Here is a 16,359-nt window from a genome sequence, read left to right as displayed (position 1 = left end):
CTTGACAACTTCAATCTTTTCTCCACTTACCATGATCTTGCCCTCTGGGTCCAGTTGTGAGGACTGCTATTTTCTTTATGTTGAGGCGTACTCATCCACACTTAAGGCTACATACAGCCTTTGACCTTCTTCAGTAAGTGCTTCAAGATCCTCACCATTACTATAAGTCAGAGACACTCAGAGTGTGTGAATGCAAACACGGGAAAATAGCTTCGGAATCATACGTCTCCCTTCAACCATTCTCAGCTGTCTCCTCTGATATCACCTTCTTGGTATTATTCTTAGTTGTTGGTTGCAGCCTGTAGCAGTCTTTTCTCACCATTTACATCACATTCTAATCTACTCCAGTCCCAAAGTAGTTTACGAAGCCAATTAGAGCTAGACGTTCAGAAAGAGTCAACAGTCTCTGTGCAAAAGCCCAAAACGCTTTCCTTCCTGGGTGAAATGAGTATGACCTTTAGAGAAATTTGTCTTCTTGGGGTTTTGTTGTTTTTTTTTAATCTGTGTTTGCCTCCTCCCATCTTGTTCCAAGTAGGTGATGCTGCTTTCTACCTGGCTTACACCGAGATGAGGCTAAATAACTGCATTTAGACTAGCACAGCCCTAGGGTCACATTAGCTTATTTTAGCAACGCATGGGAGAAGAGCAAGGGGCAGCAGAAGAGTGATGTGTCCTCAGCCAGCAAGGGCTGCTGCAGGAAATATTGATGCCAGCCAGCTGCTTCAGGGCCCTGCTGGGCTGCCTCCCCTCCTCTCCCTCTCTCAGGGGACAGCCATCCCTCTGTGGTACGCCAGTTCTGTGATGCACAGAGGACAAAGCTCTCAGCCTGCTGCGTGCCCACCTCCAACACATCCTCACATTAAAAGCCCTAACAAAACACAACCCTGCCGCGGTGGGGGTGAGAGAGAATGTCCAGCAATCCTCTTTTCTCTAGAAATGGGATTGGAAAGAGTAATCGTCTAAATGGACAGTCCTGATGAGTCGATAAACATAACTCCCATTTTTTTTATTACAGAGATGAAGCCAAGAGCAAGCCTAATCCCTCTCTGGTGCTCCAGGAGTTTGCCAAGCAGCCAGCCACTTCCCCACCCCCTTCCCCGGCTGCATTAGTCTGCTGGGAAGTCACTGAGTTCTCCACAGCCTGAATCTCATAATGGCATTTAAAAGCCTGGATCCCTGGATCATGGCTGGGACCAGGACACAATTGATCAAACACCTCTTCCTTTAGAAATGCCCTCCTGGTCCCCAAAGACTGACGGTGCCTATGTGGTCCATCCTCAGCCACATAAGATGTCAAAAAGACAGACATATATTGTCATGGAAAGACCTCTGGGTCCAAGCCTTAGAAATCTTACTAGCTCTGGGTCTAACTAAGCTTTCTTATTTACATTATGTTAATTTCTAAGGTGCTCTCTTGATCTGCAAATTCTAGTTAACTTACACCCACTCAGAATTTGTTCCCTCACAGATCTATTTCCTTGTGCTTTAAAGATGATTTTATCTGTCAAATCTTTCTACTTCTCATGGCTTGGTGGTAAAAAGTTGCTCTGCTGACCCAAAGGGACTCAGTTTGAATCCACCAGCTGCTGTGCAGGAGAAAGAGGGCCCAACTCCTTCCTTGCGATTTACTGCCTCTGAAACCCACTGAAGAGTCAGCAGTGAGTCATTTCCTACTCAATGGCACAACAACAACAACTCTGAGATTGTAGCCTGCTGTGAAAATTGGCCAGCGAAAGTCATCTGAACCATAGTCATAGGCTCTGCAACTAATCGTGGAGATAGGACAGAGGATTGACTGGCGTTTCTTTTCAGCTGTGCATGAGGTCAATTCAACAGCAGCTAATGACAACCATCACCTCAGGAGTGACCACCTGTGGATGAGGACCACTTGGTCATAGCTGGACGCAAGGCCCTGAGAGAAAAGAGGAAAGAGAAGGCAGAGCGCATGGACAGGTAAATGCAAGGGGTCCGACAAAGAAGGTAGAAGAGTGCTCAATGTGTTGACCACCCTGTAGGACCCAATCTGCAGTCTATAATCTACTGAGAATGAATCAAGTCCAAGCAAATGGACCACAGATTAAAACAATGGGTTCTTCTGCTGACCCATACGCCTTCAAAACAAATCAATATCTTGTATGCCCATCTGCCTCTTGAAAGAAAGCTTTTCTCTACGCTATACACTCATTTATTCATTCAGTGATAATCCAAGAGGTAGTCAAGTGCAGAAAAAATGAGATTAGATTTAGATTCAGACACCGGGTCCTAATTGATGCACCAGCATTTACTTGTCACATGACATTGTGCGAGTCACTGCATCGCTCTGAGCCAGTAGAATGAGCCAAGTGCCTGGCGGACTTCACAAGGCATGGTCACTCCTTTGCACAACTCCAAGGCCACATTCACAGGGGAGTCTACTTAAATGGCACCAGCCACGATGGAGTGATGGACACAGCGTACAGACACAAAGGCAATAGTTCTAATCAAGACCAAAAAATGGCAGAAGACATCACCTGCATTGGGCATAAGTATTAATTAGCAATTGACACATGGTATTAATATATCAGGTTAGATATTCTAGAATACGGTGAGAGATCAGTAAAGGACAGACACATTTGCAAAAGGGTAAAATTCAATAATACTGAGTTTTATATTCTAGCTAATTCAGTAACTGAAATAATCCATTTCCTACTTCTATGTTTGTTTCTTGGAAAGGGTAAAACCAAGTCTCTCCTTGGAGGCTAGGATCTTGAAGCTTCGCCTCACTTACTTTGGGCACGTGGCGAGGAGAGATCGGTCCTGGGAGAAGGACATCATGCTCGGAAGGGTAGACAGTGCAGATGAGGGAGACCCCAGATGAGATGGATCGATACAGTGACTGGGACAATAGGGGTTGGTGTGTCAGAGTCAGTGATATTGGCTCAAAACAGAGAAGCATTCAGAGCTGCTGTACATAGGGTCACTATACATTTCAGGTGACTCAATGGCACATAACAACAGTAGCTTTGGAAGCAGGAGTGGCATTCGAGTGGCGTCCTCTTCCTAAATAACATGCCTCCGGAAACTCTATGAACTTTGACAAATGTTGATAGTTGTGGAGGAGCTTCAGGCCTTTTATTCACAGGATCACTATGAGTCGTACTTGACTCGAAGGCAATCAACAACAACAACAACATATTTGTGTTTCAGACTACAGGAACTATTAAAAAAAATGTATAAAGAAGCTATGATAAATTCACAAAATGGGTTGTTATTGTTGTTGTTGTTGTTGTTGTTAGGTACCGTCGAGTTGATTACATGGAGTAGTATGCAACATTAAAAAACAAAGAATTTGAGAAACGTGGATTAATCTAGAGGACATTATGCTGAGTGAAATAAATCAGTCACAAGTGGACAAATTATTATTCAAAATTGCTATTATTAAAAAGCTAAAGAAAGGCTTACACATAGAATCATTCTCTGATTTATAGAAGGGAAGTTGGGGAAAGGGAATAAAAATTAATGGATAACAGACACTTATTAAAGTGGTTTAAAGGAAAGGCAGTATACAGTAAGTGAATGATCAGACAGTGTGAACATTGTAATTAATGTCATATAACGAAATGCGAATGAACAATAAGCAAAATATGAAATGTAGTCATAAGCTCAGGGTGAGCAAAATACTCTATTACACAGAGAAAGTCAATCACAAAGTCATAATTAAGACATGCTACTATTATGACACAACCCTGCTTGCTGAAACTGAGGAGGACCTGAAGCGCTTGCTGCAGAGTGTCAAGGACTGTAGCCTCCAATATGGATTGAGGTTCAATGTCAAGAAGACAAAGATTCTCACCACTGGATCAATTGGCAGCATCAGGATGGATGGTGAAGAGATTGAGATTGTTCACAGCTTTAGTTCGCTTGGCTTCAGAGTAAACACTCTTGGCACCAGTAGCCGGGAAATTAAAAGACATATTGTGATGGGAAAATCTGCTGTTAGGGACCTCTACAAAGTATTGAAGAGCAATGGTGTCTCTCTGGAGACTAAGGTGTGTCTGATACAGGCCATGGTCTTTGCAATCACTTGTTATGCATCAGAGAGTTGGACAATGACCAAGGCGAATAGAAGGAGAATTGATGCCTTTGAGCTGTGGTGCTGGAGAAGAGTATTGAGAATACCATGGACTGCTAGGAAAACAAACAGATTTGTCCTGGAAAGGGTTAAACCGGGCGGCTCCTTGGAGGCAAGGATTCTGAGGCTCCGTCTAACATACTTTGAACATGTTGTGAGGAGAGACCGGTCCTTAGAGAGGGACATCACACTTGGGAGGGTGGAGGGACAGTGCAGGAGGGGAAGGCCCTCTATGAGGTGGATTGATTCAGTGACTGGGGTAATCGGGATGGGTGTGTCAGAGACAGTACAATTGGCACAGGATAGAGCAGGGTTTAGGGCTGTTGTACATAAGGTCACTATGAGTAGCAAGAGACTCGACAGCACATAACAACATCAACTATTGTGGACTCCTCTGGTCATGACAGAGGGTGGACACCAGGAACATCTACCCCAAAAGGAGACTCTTTAGATTTCAACACCCTCACCCCACACACACACACCATCATCATCATCATCATCATCACCAGCAGCAGCAGCTCAGGGCTGACACTTGCCTGGGAAAGGAGAAAGTCTCACAGAATTATAACTCCACCACACTGCCATGACTCTAACTCTTTGCCAATACATTGGTGAAATCCAGGCCACACGGAAAAAGATACTGAAATCTTGATCCTTTAATACTTTTCCTAAAGGAGGAGAGAGTGGGAAGAGAAACTGGAACACTGTTAGAGCCTTCATCCTTATGTCTCCATCTCTTCTTTAATTTCCCCAATTCAAACTGTCTTCTCATGAAGCCCGGTCCCAAGCCACATGCCCCACTTTACCCTCCAGAGCTACGTGCTCTAAACCTCACATTTGTTCAGACTCCGATTTCCATATTGGGCTTCATAATGTTTCTGGTCCCAACAGATAAGATGTAAGCCCCATATCCCTACATGCAGCCTATGGTCACAAGGCAGAGAGGTCAGGGAACAGTGGGTATTCTGAACAATTGTCACATATCCATTCACTCAGCACAGGTCTCATGAGAGCCTAGGATGCTGACCACCGACAAAGTAGTAGAAGCCACACCCAATCAGGCATCTCAGAGATTACAGCCTTTAGGGGGAAAACTGACATCCATCAAATAACCGCAAAAATAAGTGTAATGACCACCTATGATATTTGATAAGGAAATGTACTCTGAGGTGTATATGGGTGGAAGGTTTCCCTGAATAAGTGATATTTGAGTTGATATGGAAATTGAGTAGCTTTGAATTAGGCAACGAGACAAGAGAGTCCACCGCCTGGGTCTGGAGCCTGTGAGGAGCAAAAACAAGAGAAGAGAGTGCTGGTCCCAGATGGAGCTGGGAAGGGTGCCAGAGGCCAGGCCATGTGGGGCCTCGGGCTCTGCTGAGGATTTGGGTATTTATCCTAAGAGAAATGAGAAAGCATTAAGAGGTTTTAAGCGAGGGAGGAGGGTAGTTTGGGGAGGGTGTGCATGATCAGATTTGCATTTTAAAATGATCGCTCCAGCTGCTATGAAGGGCTAGAGAGGAGGGAACCGCATCCCTCCATAGAAAAGAGAGGCAGAGACACTTAGGGTGCACAGAGAGGAGAAGGAACCAACAAGTGATGTTACCAAACCCCAAGCTTCCCAAACTGTACGGGAGGCCAGGGCCAAATGGATAGTTCAGAGGATACCAGAAGGTGGCCGGAAGTGGGCAAAAAAGATTGTGGGATACGTTTGCAATGTGTGGGTTTAAGGGAGCCTCTGGGGCTCCAAATGGGAATAGTAGTCTGATGGATGAGTCATGTGCACAGAGATTGTCATGGAAAATGTGACATGAGTGTGATTGCTTTACTTTGTTACTTAATGTCACCTACTCTCTCCGTCATGCCACCATTCTGTCCTAGACAGAGAGAGGTTTCTGCCCTCCCACAGTGACCCGTGGCCTTCTATAAACAGCTGCTGTTGCTCTAGCTCCTTTTCCATCACGTCACGGGTGTCCCTCTTGCCCACTCGTAACCTCAAGAACAGAAATGTATGTTTCTCCCCGTGGTGTCCTCAGCACACGGTGCCTGGTCCTTGAAGCCCAGTCCCGTTCTTCTGGCCACCACAAGGTCCCAGAGCCGTGTTGTTCTAGAAGACAGAGAAAACACAGCCTCCGATCCAAGAGCCTCATCAACAGTCTCAATGTTCGCATCCCTTCCCTCTACTTCTAAGAAACCAAGCGAGATAACTAAAGGATTTTAAAAAGAGAATGTGTTATTAGTGTTTTCAATCCTTTATTTATTGAGCACATGTATTTTTAAGCACTTTTTATGTGCAAGGTATTGATGACTGGAGAACACAGAGAGTTCTGTCTCTAGAGTTCCTAGAGTGATCTGTAACTCTGAGTCCAGTGCTCTAACTACATATCAAGCCCAGCGTGTACAAGGAATGTCACAACATGGATGAATCTTGAAAGCATAATGCTTAGTAAAATCAGACGTAGAAGAAAAAATAGTACACAATCCCAGTTACATAAAATATCTAGAATAGATGAATGTGTAGGGACAGAAAGTAGATTACTGGTTCCAGAGAAGTGTGGTGCTGGGAATAAGGAGTTTTACTTAATGAGTACAGAGTTTTCGTTTCTTCTAAGTGGTATAGCCCTGGTCTGTGCATTGCTGTACAGAGGTAACTCGTGGTTGCTGTGACACCGAAGTGCCAAATGTGATTAATGGTTACCCATGGTGGACAGTGTTTGGTGGCGCTTCCTGATTAAAACAAGCTTGGAAGTTGAGGTGGCATCCACTTCTGAAATGGCTTGCTTCGGGAAACTCTATGAACAGTGTTCAGGTCTTTCATTCATAGAGTCGCTATGAGTCATCTATGACTCAATGGCACTTAACAATAACAATTAAAACAGTCTTGGAACTAAATAGTCCTGACAGTTGTGGACACATACACAAAAGCAAGCAAACAAACAGAAACCAGTATGTGCATTATTTTGCAAAAAACATTTGCAGAAATTATAGCCTAAATCTTCAAGGAGTCTGTCATCTCAAGAAATAAAAATTAATCCAAAGATGAAAAGTTGTTACCAATATATGCAGGGCCACTCCCACCCTTTCTCACCTTTTAAGAAGTAGAATAGAGCATACTTCCTCCCAAGCAGACACAGTAAGCAGGGCACAGCCCATGAGATGACATGAATTAACCTGCACAATGCATAGGTGACTTACTGCTTGCAGATAGGGATAAATACAGGATGGAGTCAGGGAAGCCGGAGATTTAGCCGAGCTAGGAAAGTCAGGAGTCGGATTGAGCATGAGCATGTCCAAAATACAGTAAAGAATCAGATGGGACCATCCTTTATGGAGCTCTGGTAGCTTAGAGGTAAGCAGTTACGCTGCCAACCCAAAGGCATGCAGTTCAAATCCACCAGCTGCTCCACAAGAGAAAGATGGTCACTCTCCTCCTGTGTGATGTGTTGCCTCTGAAAACCTCCTAGAAGGCCAGCTACAGGTCAATTCTGACTCGACGGCACACAACCGCCACAAGGGTGCACCTCACAGAGCAGAGGGATGATATTGGGAGGGGTGGTTGGGGAGCCATTGAGGAAGGCCTCAGATACCAGGGAAAGGAGTTTATACTTGATGTTATGGACGGTGAGGGGGAAGAAGCATTACCTAGGCAATCACAGCACCAGTGCACCATGAAGACCCATGAAGGGTAGTATGAGATGGGCTGTTGTTGTTGTCATGTACCATTGAGTCAGAACCAACCAACTCATAACTGAGCCTCAAGCAGGTTTTCAGAGGCTGTAAATCTGATGGATTCAAGCCACATGCAGGTTTTCAGAGGCTGTAAATCTGGTGGATTCAAGCCACATGCCTTTGGGTTGGCAGTGTTGCCATCAAGCCACCAGAGCTCCCATTAGGCAGGTTGTCTTTGCTTTGACATACCCACTGCCGTCTTGTTCTTTCTGACTCATAGTTGCCCTCTACTGAGACGAGACCACCCATCTCTCTTCCATGAAGCAGTTGGTGGATTCAAATCACTGATCTTTCAGTTAGGGACAGAGCACCTAACCTAATACACCCCCAGATCTAAACACTTGCAGGTGTACAGTACTTTAACATCTATTGTAGACCAAGCCATTTCTTTATTGTTCCAATAGCATCACTTGGTTAATTGTATGCAAAAATATACTTAAGTGTCAAAGAAATTCTACCACGAAAAAGCTGGGATTAGAACCTGGGTCTCTCACTCAGAACCAATGTTCAAGGATGTCCTGTTTCCCTTCCCTTGTTTCAGCAGAGTCCCCCTCTCATCAGGCAGAACCACACTGGTATTAGAATCAGCCAGCCTTGGGTCTCTTCCAAGAAAAGATAAAGATTCCAAACAAGCAGTGATGACATTGATTATTCCGAGTCAGGGGCAGAGGATTCTGGGTCATTTCCTTAAAACACTTGCTCAGCAAGCAGCACCTGCAATCCCACCTCCACCCCTACCCTCTCTGATCCCCAGGAAGAAAAGTATGATACTTCATTAACATGAAAGAGAAAAGAAATCCCTGGGGGGGTTTGCAGTCTCATTTCCCTACCTTGTCAAATGCCAGCAGCAGTCTGGCTGCATTGTTCACTTGGCTGTAGCTTCTTTTTGTACTATTTTGCAGATTGCAGCACCTTTTCTCCACAACTGGACAAAAACACATTACCTTTGAGCATCCTGATGTATCACTCAAGAGAGCCACTTCTTCTGCTTAGACTTCATAATCGACTACTGTCTTCTGCCATCACAAGCCATTTGTTTTTTCTCCTCCAGGAAGAACATAAAAGTTCTTTTTTAACATCATACTCAAGATATGTGATCAAAATATATCTTTTTTAAAACACGTATTTGGGAGACTAGCCAACACATCATACGATACAATAAAACGAAGGAAAAGACATGATTTCACAAGCTTGTTCTCAATGATTGTGTTTGCGTTCCCCTTTTCTCTGCTTCATCCTCTTGTTACTAAGGGAGCTGACATGAAAGGGAATTTGCCAGAAAGGGGATTTGCCACTTTTTCCTCAAAGTCTCCCCTCACTGCAGTGCCTCTCCACACCTGAGCTCACACATCTCCCACATCATGACCATTATCGCCATGGTAACCACTCATGACATCATAAATACAGTGTGAGAGCAGAACAGGGCTACCAAGACCTTGTTTTAGTTAAAATGTCCCTATGACCTAAGGAGAGTCATAGTGTACTTTCTCATGATATTTTTAGAACAGAAATAATCCTTGAAATATATTCCTTTTTTTGGTTTTTGTTTTTCTTTTCTTTTTTTATTTTTATTTTATTTAATTTTTTTAATAATTTTAATGAACATTTACAAAGAGTTTGGATTTCCATTCATTCATTGCTGCACTTCTCTCCCCGCCCAGCCCTCTCCCCCCGCCCCCCAGTTCACTCCTCTCTTTCAAAAGTAAAAGAAAGACTCCCTCCCTGGTACACAATCCCCCCGCACCCCTCCCACCACCCCAAGTACATTCCACTATGCAACCTTCATTCTGGACTCTTGTGATAACCATAATACCCTATCATACATCACTTCTAAATTATTCAGTCCCTCATCTGTTTCAGTGCAGTATACACAATTTATCCAGTTTTTCTCAGTCTTACCCCCACCCTGATATCAGTTCCATTTTACAGCAGTGGCACCATGCAATATTTGTCCTTTTGCGACTGAGATATTTCACTCAGCATAATGTCCTCCAGGCTCACCCATTTTGAATAATATTGTATGAGTTCGTTTTTCAATGCAGCATAGTATTCCATTGTGTGAATATACCACACCTTCTCTATCTATTCATTTGTTGATGGGCACCTGGGTTGTTTCCAACTCCTTGCTATTGTGAACAGAGCTGCGATAAACATGGGTGTGCATATATATGCTTGGATGTCAGTTATGATCTCATTCAGTGCCAATGTTTCTTTAAAGCTTCTTGTTGCCTCAGGCCCTTTGCATTTGGCCAAAGGTCCATGAAATTTCTAACAATTTCTATCATTTCTAAATTTCTAACCATCTACCTGTGTTTGAAGGCAAACTATGTCAATCACCAGCCTGGGAGCATAAATCCATGCCTTTGACTAAATCTCACAGGTGTTCCCAAAAGTTCAAAATATTTTAGAAAACAATGCATTCTTTAAATGTCTTCTTTCCCCCCAACTCCTATTCCAAATGCATGCCCCAAAGCCAAGGTAACAGCTGTTAATAATTTCATGTAAACAGCCCAAAAGCGGGTGAGCATACTGCCTTTATGTGGTACGTACCCCAGGCAAGCCTCACAGCAAAGAGTGAAGGTACTTTATTCTAAGAATAGTGATACCCAAACTGAACATCTATGTGCAATTTTCATGAACATTTTTCTCTGCAAGAAAGCCCAGCTTCAGGACTTCACATTTTATTCCACCTACTATTAGTCTTTGGAATATTAGTCAAGTGTTTCAAAGTGTGGATTTCACATTGAAGACATCAAAGTGCATTATTTACTAACCTCATAGTTGTTTGTCCTCTTCTTTTTCAAGATGTCACTGTAAATTCAGGTTGCATTAATCTCTGTGGTTGAAGAAAAAAGGGAAAACAGAGCCTTAAGAGAAACGGAACTCACAATCTGTGACCTACAAGGTAAACATTATCTGGGAACTACTCATTTTAATTATTGGTGCAAGAATTTTACTTAACATGCATTTACATTTGTCATACAAGGGTTCACCTATTATTCACAGAATACAAATTTAAAAAACAAAATAAAACACCAAACTTAAATGGGCTTGGGAATATTTTAAAAGCCACAAAAAAACCCAATAAATAAATCTTGTATCTTTATTTTTTTTTCCCCTTCAGAATTTGGTACTAAAATTTGACCCAGATAATTTAATAGTGAAGAAAGAATTAATTTGACCTTATGGACATAAGCTTGCTCTATTATTTTAAGTTTGCATAAGTGAAATTCAAAAATTCAACACAGACAGTCAAACAGCACTAATAAGTTTGTTGATTGAGTGAATAAATGGGTGAGCGAGTAAAAGTTTCAGGGTTCCTCCACTCACAGAGTCACTGGATATTCTTAAATCATTAGTTACTTATCTTGTTATCCTGTCTTGGCCAACATGAAAGTAAGGACAAGGTTGATTCCCACTTCCTCTTATTTTAAAAATGTGTCACATCAGGGTTTTTTCAAAAGTACAATTCAAAAGCAGCTAGGAGTTGCCAAAGCCTCAAGAAGCCTTAGAATAACTGTAACTAAAAAGATGTTTGGCTAACTTACTTGCCAAAGTCTTACAATGACACTCGAGGAGAAGACACTTTTGATAACGAAGGAATGATCTTTTCATTAAGCCTCGAACAGTCTTTATCCCAGCCCACCAGCAAGTCATCAATTATTCAAGCAGGTTTAGCCAGCCCTAGCAAATGTCAATAAAGAATGTGAAATGCTTTGGGAAATTAAAAAATATATATACATTTAGTACATGGACCGTCAGCTTAGTAAAGGAGATGAAAGCTCTACAGGCGTTACTACAAGACACGTGATAACCCTCGGATACAGCTGAAGCACATTTTGAAAGTTTTCAAGAACAGAAAACTCCTTCTGAGTAGGAGGCCCATTGTGGGCTGCCTAGCTGGAAAGAGTTAATCTGTGAGGATTTCAAAAGGAATCACTGGAGAGACATGATATATGCAAAGATCTAGAGGAGCCAGAAGCTTCGGAGATAAGTTAGAACAAGAAGCAGAAAAGACACCTTGTGGGTCAGTGCTGTGCATCCCAACTCAGAGAACTCATTGTTGAGTCAGAACCAACTCCCGACTGACCTGCCAGCAGGTTTTGAGAAGCTGTAAATCACACAAGAAGAAACTGCTCATCTTTCAAATTGCCTGAGATTTACAGCTCTGTGGAGAGTTGAGCTTCCTGGTGCACTCAGAAGTTATTCATATATAACTCATATATGCTTGTGAGAGTGTGTGCATGTGTATCTGCCTGTGTTAGACAGCAACCGTGATAAGGACCACTTATAGTCTGAAACAGAGATTATTGTCACTCTGCTTTTCTCTGGCAAAAACTAAGAAAAAGGCAAAGACGAAGCGTGGTAGATTATTAAGCTCTTGGGCTCTTAGAACGAACTCAACTTTGTTCTGCTGGCTGGAAACGAATTAACTAGAACCTTGCATAGGTACAGAAATCTGATATGACACATTTTTAACAGCAAAGTAAATGAAAATTAATTATGTTGTTAGTTTTCTGTTGGCAGAAGATGGGTATAGTTGCACTTAGTAACCTCTTAAAAGGAATCATACGTTTTCCAACACATACTTTAGCCACATACAGAATTGCTTTTGTTTTCATGCACGGTTGAGTGGGAAATGAGTGATAGCTAACCCTCCAGAGAGTGTTCAAAGGCAGGAAATCTCATGGGAGGAGATTATCCATCTTTCTTCTACAGTGAAGCTGGGGGATTTGAACCATGTGCCTTTGGGTTGGCAGTGCAACTCTTTACCACTAAGCCACCAGAGCTCTCTTGGTCATTTTAGTCTTAGCAATTATGCTCTTTACTGAGTTATAAACAGAAAATTCTTTCAAAGGTCTTTGAAAACAAGATAAATACATTGAAGAAAAAAAAATCCCACACCATTCCTCTATGATAGGGCATTTATTCATTCATAAAAAAATATTCGCTTAGTTTCTAGATTTCTTTGCTTCCATAAGGAGAAGAAAAGTCCCTATTCTGAAGAATTTACTCTCTGAAAGAAAGAAATTAGTAATATTCAAATAAATCTCTAACAGGCCCATTCTAAGTAAATCATATTAATAACATCAACAATGGATGGAATTTTTCTTTTTAATAGGGGATCACAGAAGATCAATTCTAATGAATTGATATTTGAACAAAAAACTGAGTAAAGTGAGGTGAGAGCTATGTGCAGATACAGAGAAATAGAGACATTCTGAGAGAGAGACAGAGACAGAGACAGGCAAGAGAGAGAGAGACCGTCCATCTTTCTCCCACAGAGGAGCCAATGGATTCACATCACATACCTTTGGTTTGACAGTGCAATTCTTCACCACTGAGCCAACAGAGCTCCTTTCAATATTTGTTGTTGTTGTTGCTACTGCTGTTGCTGTTACATGCCATCGAATTGCCTGCAACTCATAGTAACTCTATGTACAAGAGCTCCGAACCCTGCCCTATCCTGTGCCAATCTCAACATCTCCAATAGCCCTAATCCCGTTTCTCCAGTCCATCTCTCCCTAGGTCTTCCTTTCCTGCATTGTCCTTCCACCCTTCCAAGCCTGATGTCCTTCATCAAGGACTGGTCCCTCCTGAGAAGAGCGTCGGGCACTGAAAACAGGAAGGTTCTGTCTTATACGATGTCGAATTTTTTAAGTAAACTAGTAGAAAAGTTTCAAAACTAAATAAAAGTGAAAAAAAAAAAGATGTCAATAGTTAGGTAAGATGAGGAATAAGAACTAACCATAGCAGCCTGGGGTATTGAAGACACTGATGGTAATTTGTGTGGAAAGGTAGAAACAAAAGCCTTGTGCAAACGAGAAGAGATAGAAAATATATGGATTGTTGTTATTGTTAGATACCTTTGTCTTGACTACTACTCAAAATAACCATATAAACAGTAGATCTGAACTTTGCATGATCTTTCATCGTGATTTCTGCCATGCTCAGTCCTGTTGTATTCATTGTCTCAATCCGTTTTATTGAGGGCCTTCCTTTCTTTCTCAGGCCCTTTGCCTTTCCAGCATGATTTGTTTTTCCAAGGACAAGCTACTCCCTATAATGTGCCCCAAGTATATGAGATAAAGTTTCACAATCTTTCCTCTAAGAAGCACCCGGGTTGCACTTACTCCAAGAGAGATTTCACTGTTCTTTTGGAAATCTGTGAGGTGTGTATTTCATTCTTTTCATCAACACCACCATTCAAAGGTGTCAATTCTTATTCATTGTCCAACTTTCACATGTGTGTGATGCAATAAAAAAAAAAGACCCTGGCTTGAATCAAGCACATCTTAATCCTTAAACTGACATTATTACTCTTTAACCATTTGGAGAGGTCCTTGACAACAGATTTTCCCCAGTGCAACGTATCTTTTTTTTCTTCACCATTAATACCAAGGGGTATTATTCCAATTAAGAAGCTGACTTCCATGAAGAATAATATGGCATCAAGATTGGATAAAAGCTCATCAACAATCTTCATTATGATGCAACCTTACTTGCTGAAAGTGAGGAGGACTTGAAGAGATTGCTGCAGAAGATCACTGACTATTGCCTTCAATATGGATTACATCTCAGTGTCAAAAAGATAAAAATTCTCACCACTGACCCAATAAGCAATATTAGGATAGATGGAGAAAAGGTTTAAATAAACAAAGCTCTTCTGAAAAGTAAAAATGAAGTAGGATGTATCACATTCTCTGATCTTAAGCCCTACTGAACAGCCATAGTCATCAAAATAGTAAGATACTTGTACAATGAGAGATCATATGTTGTTGTTGTTGTTGTTACTGTTGATTGCCATCTAGTCAAGCATGACCCATAGCAACTCTATGAAAAAAGACTTAATGCCTTTCCATAACTATCATCATTTCTCCAAGTTCATAGACTTTCCAGAAGTATGTGGATTAGGAAGTAGATGCCACTTCTGCTTCTAAACCTGTTTTAAAATTGGGAGCTCCACCAAACACTGTTCACACTGGGAAACCATTATGGTATTTGATATCCCAGTGGCACAAGGTTCAGCATCACAGTAAACCCAGATTACTTCATACTGCACATTGACAAAAAGTCATGTACAAAGTGCAAGATGTTCCTCCAAAATAGAATAACACTAGTCCACTTAGCAGTGGTTAAGTGACATCAAGTCGAATATGACTCGTAGTAACACAGGACACAACCTATCTACCTTTGGTCAACTGATATTTGACAAGGAAACAAAACCTACTAAATGCGGAAATGACAACCTGTTTAGCAAATTGTTCTGGCAAAACTGGATCTCTACCTGCAGAAAACTGGAAAAGGATTTACATCTCACACCCTACAGAAAAACCAACTCAAAATGAATCAGAAACCTAAACCAACTCAAAATGAATCAGAGACCTAGGGGTGAAATCAAAGCCCATAAAAATCATCAGGGAGAAAATAGGAACAAACTCAGAAGCCCTGGTCTGGCATGAAGAGGCTTGCAAAAAATGCACAATCAGGGAAGAAAACAGTCAATAACTGAGACCTTCTAAAAATTAAATCCTTTTGTGCATCAAATAATTTTTCCAACAATATGAAAAGAAAGCTCACAGACTGTGTAAAAACATTTGACAGTGGCGTATCTGACAAGGGACTCATAAAGAAAAATTGATGCCTTTGAGTTGTGATGTTAGAGAAGAGTACTGACTATCCCGTGACTGCCAAAAGAACAAACAGATAAGTTTTGGAGAAGATACAGTCAGAGCACTCTTTAGAGGCAAGGAGGGAGCAACTTCGTCTCACATACTTTGGGGATGTTGGAAAAGGACATCATGAGCAAAGGTAGAAGGTCAGTGAAAGAGAAGACCCAGAGTGAGACGGATGGACCCAGTGACTGTCACTAAAACCTCAAGTACGTTAAAGACGATGAGGATGTCACAGGATAGAAAAGGATTCAGACCTGTTGCTCATGTGTCACACTTGTCTCGACAGCACATAACAACAGCAGCAGTCTCTGCAAAAGGAAAAGACTGATAACCCAGTTACAAAATGAGCAAAAGACATCAAAGGACTCCTCATCAAAGAGGCTGTCAGGATAGCCAAATGCTTGAGAAATGTTCAAAATCAATCGCAGTCAGAGAGACGCAAAGCAGAACAATAATGAGACACCATCTCGTCCCAGCAGCAATAACAATGTTTAACAGGACTGCAAACAGTAACAACTGGTGAGCATATGAAGACATTGGAACCCTCATGCACTGCTGGTGGCGCTGTAAAATGGTACAACCACCACGGAAGATAGTCTGGCTTTTGCTCAAAAAGGTGAATCCAGACAGAAATCCCATTTGACTTACGTATTCCACTACTAAGGAAATCAGGGCTGAGGTATAAACGGAGTATATAAGTATAAACCTACGTTTACTCCAGTGTTATTCACCATAGCAAGAAAATGGAAACAAACCAAATGTCCATCAACAAATGAATGGATAGAGAAACTGTGATATATTCCCACAATGGAATACTGTTCAGCACCAAAGAACAATGAATTTGTA

At 41.8% G+C, this 16,359-nt stretch overlaps 1 pseudogene; it reads left to right on the top strand.

Moving 5' to 3' along the window:
• The window catches only part of LOC102861953, a 50,832-nt pseudogene that overhangs the window by 19,927 nt on the left and 14,546 nt on the right, over positions 1 to 16,359 (top strand).

This window comes from Elephantulus edwardii, unplaced genomic scaffold (assembly GCF_000299155.1).
Source record: "Elephantulus edwardii isolate Elephantulus edwardi_28Jun2011 unplaced genomic scaffold, EleEdw1.0 scaffold00021, whole genome shotgun sequence".
NCBI lineage: Eukaryota > Metazoa > Chordata > Mammalia > Macroscelidea > Macroscelididae > Elephantulus > Elephantulus edwardii.
This window is presented reverse-complemented; position numbering and strand designations above follow the sequence as displayed.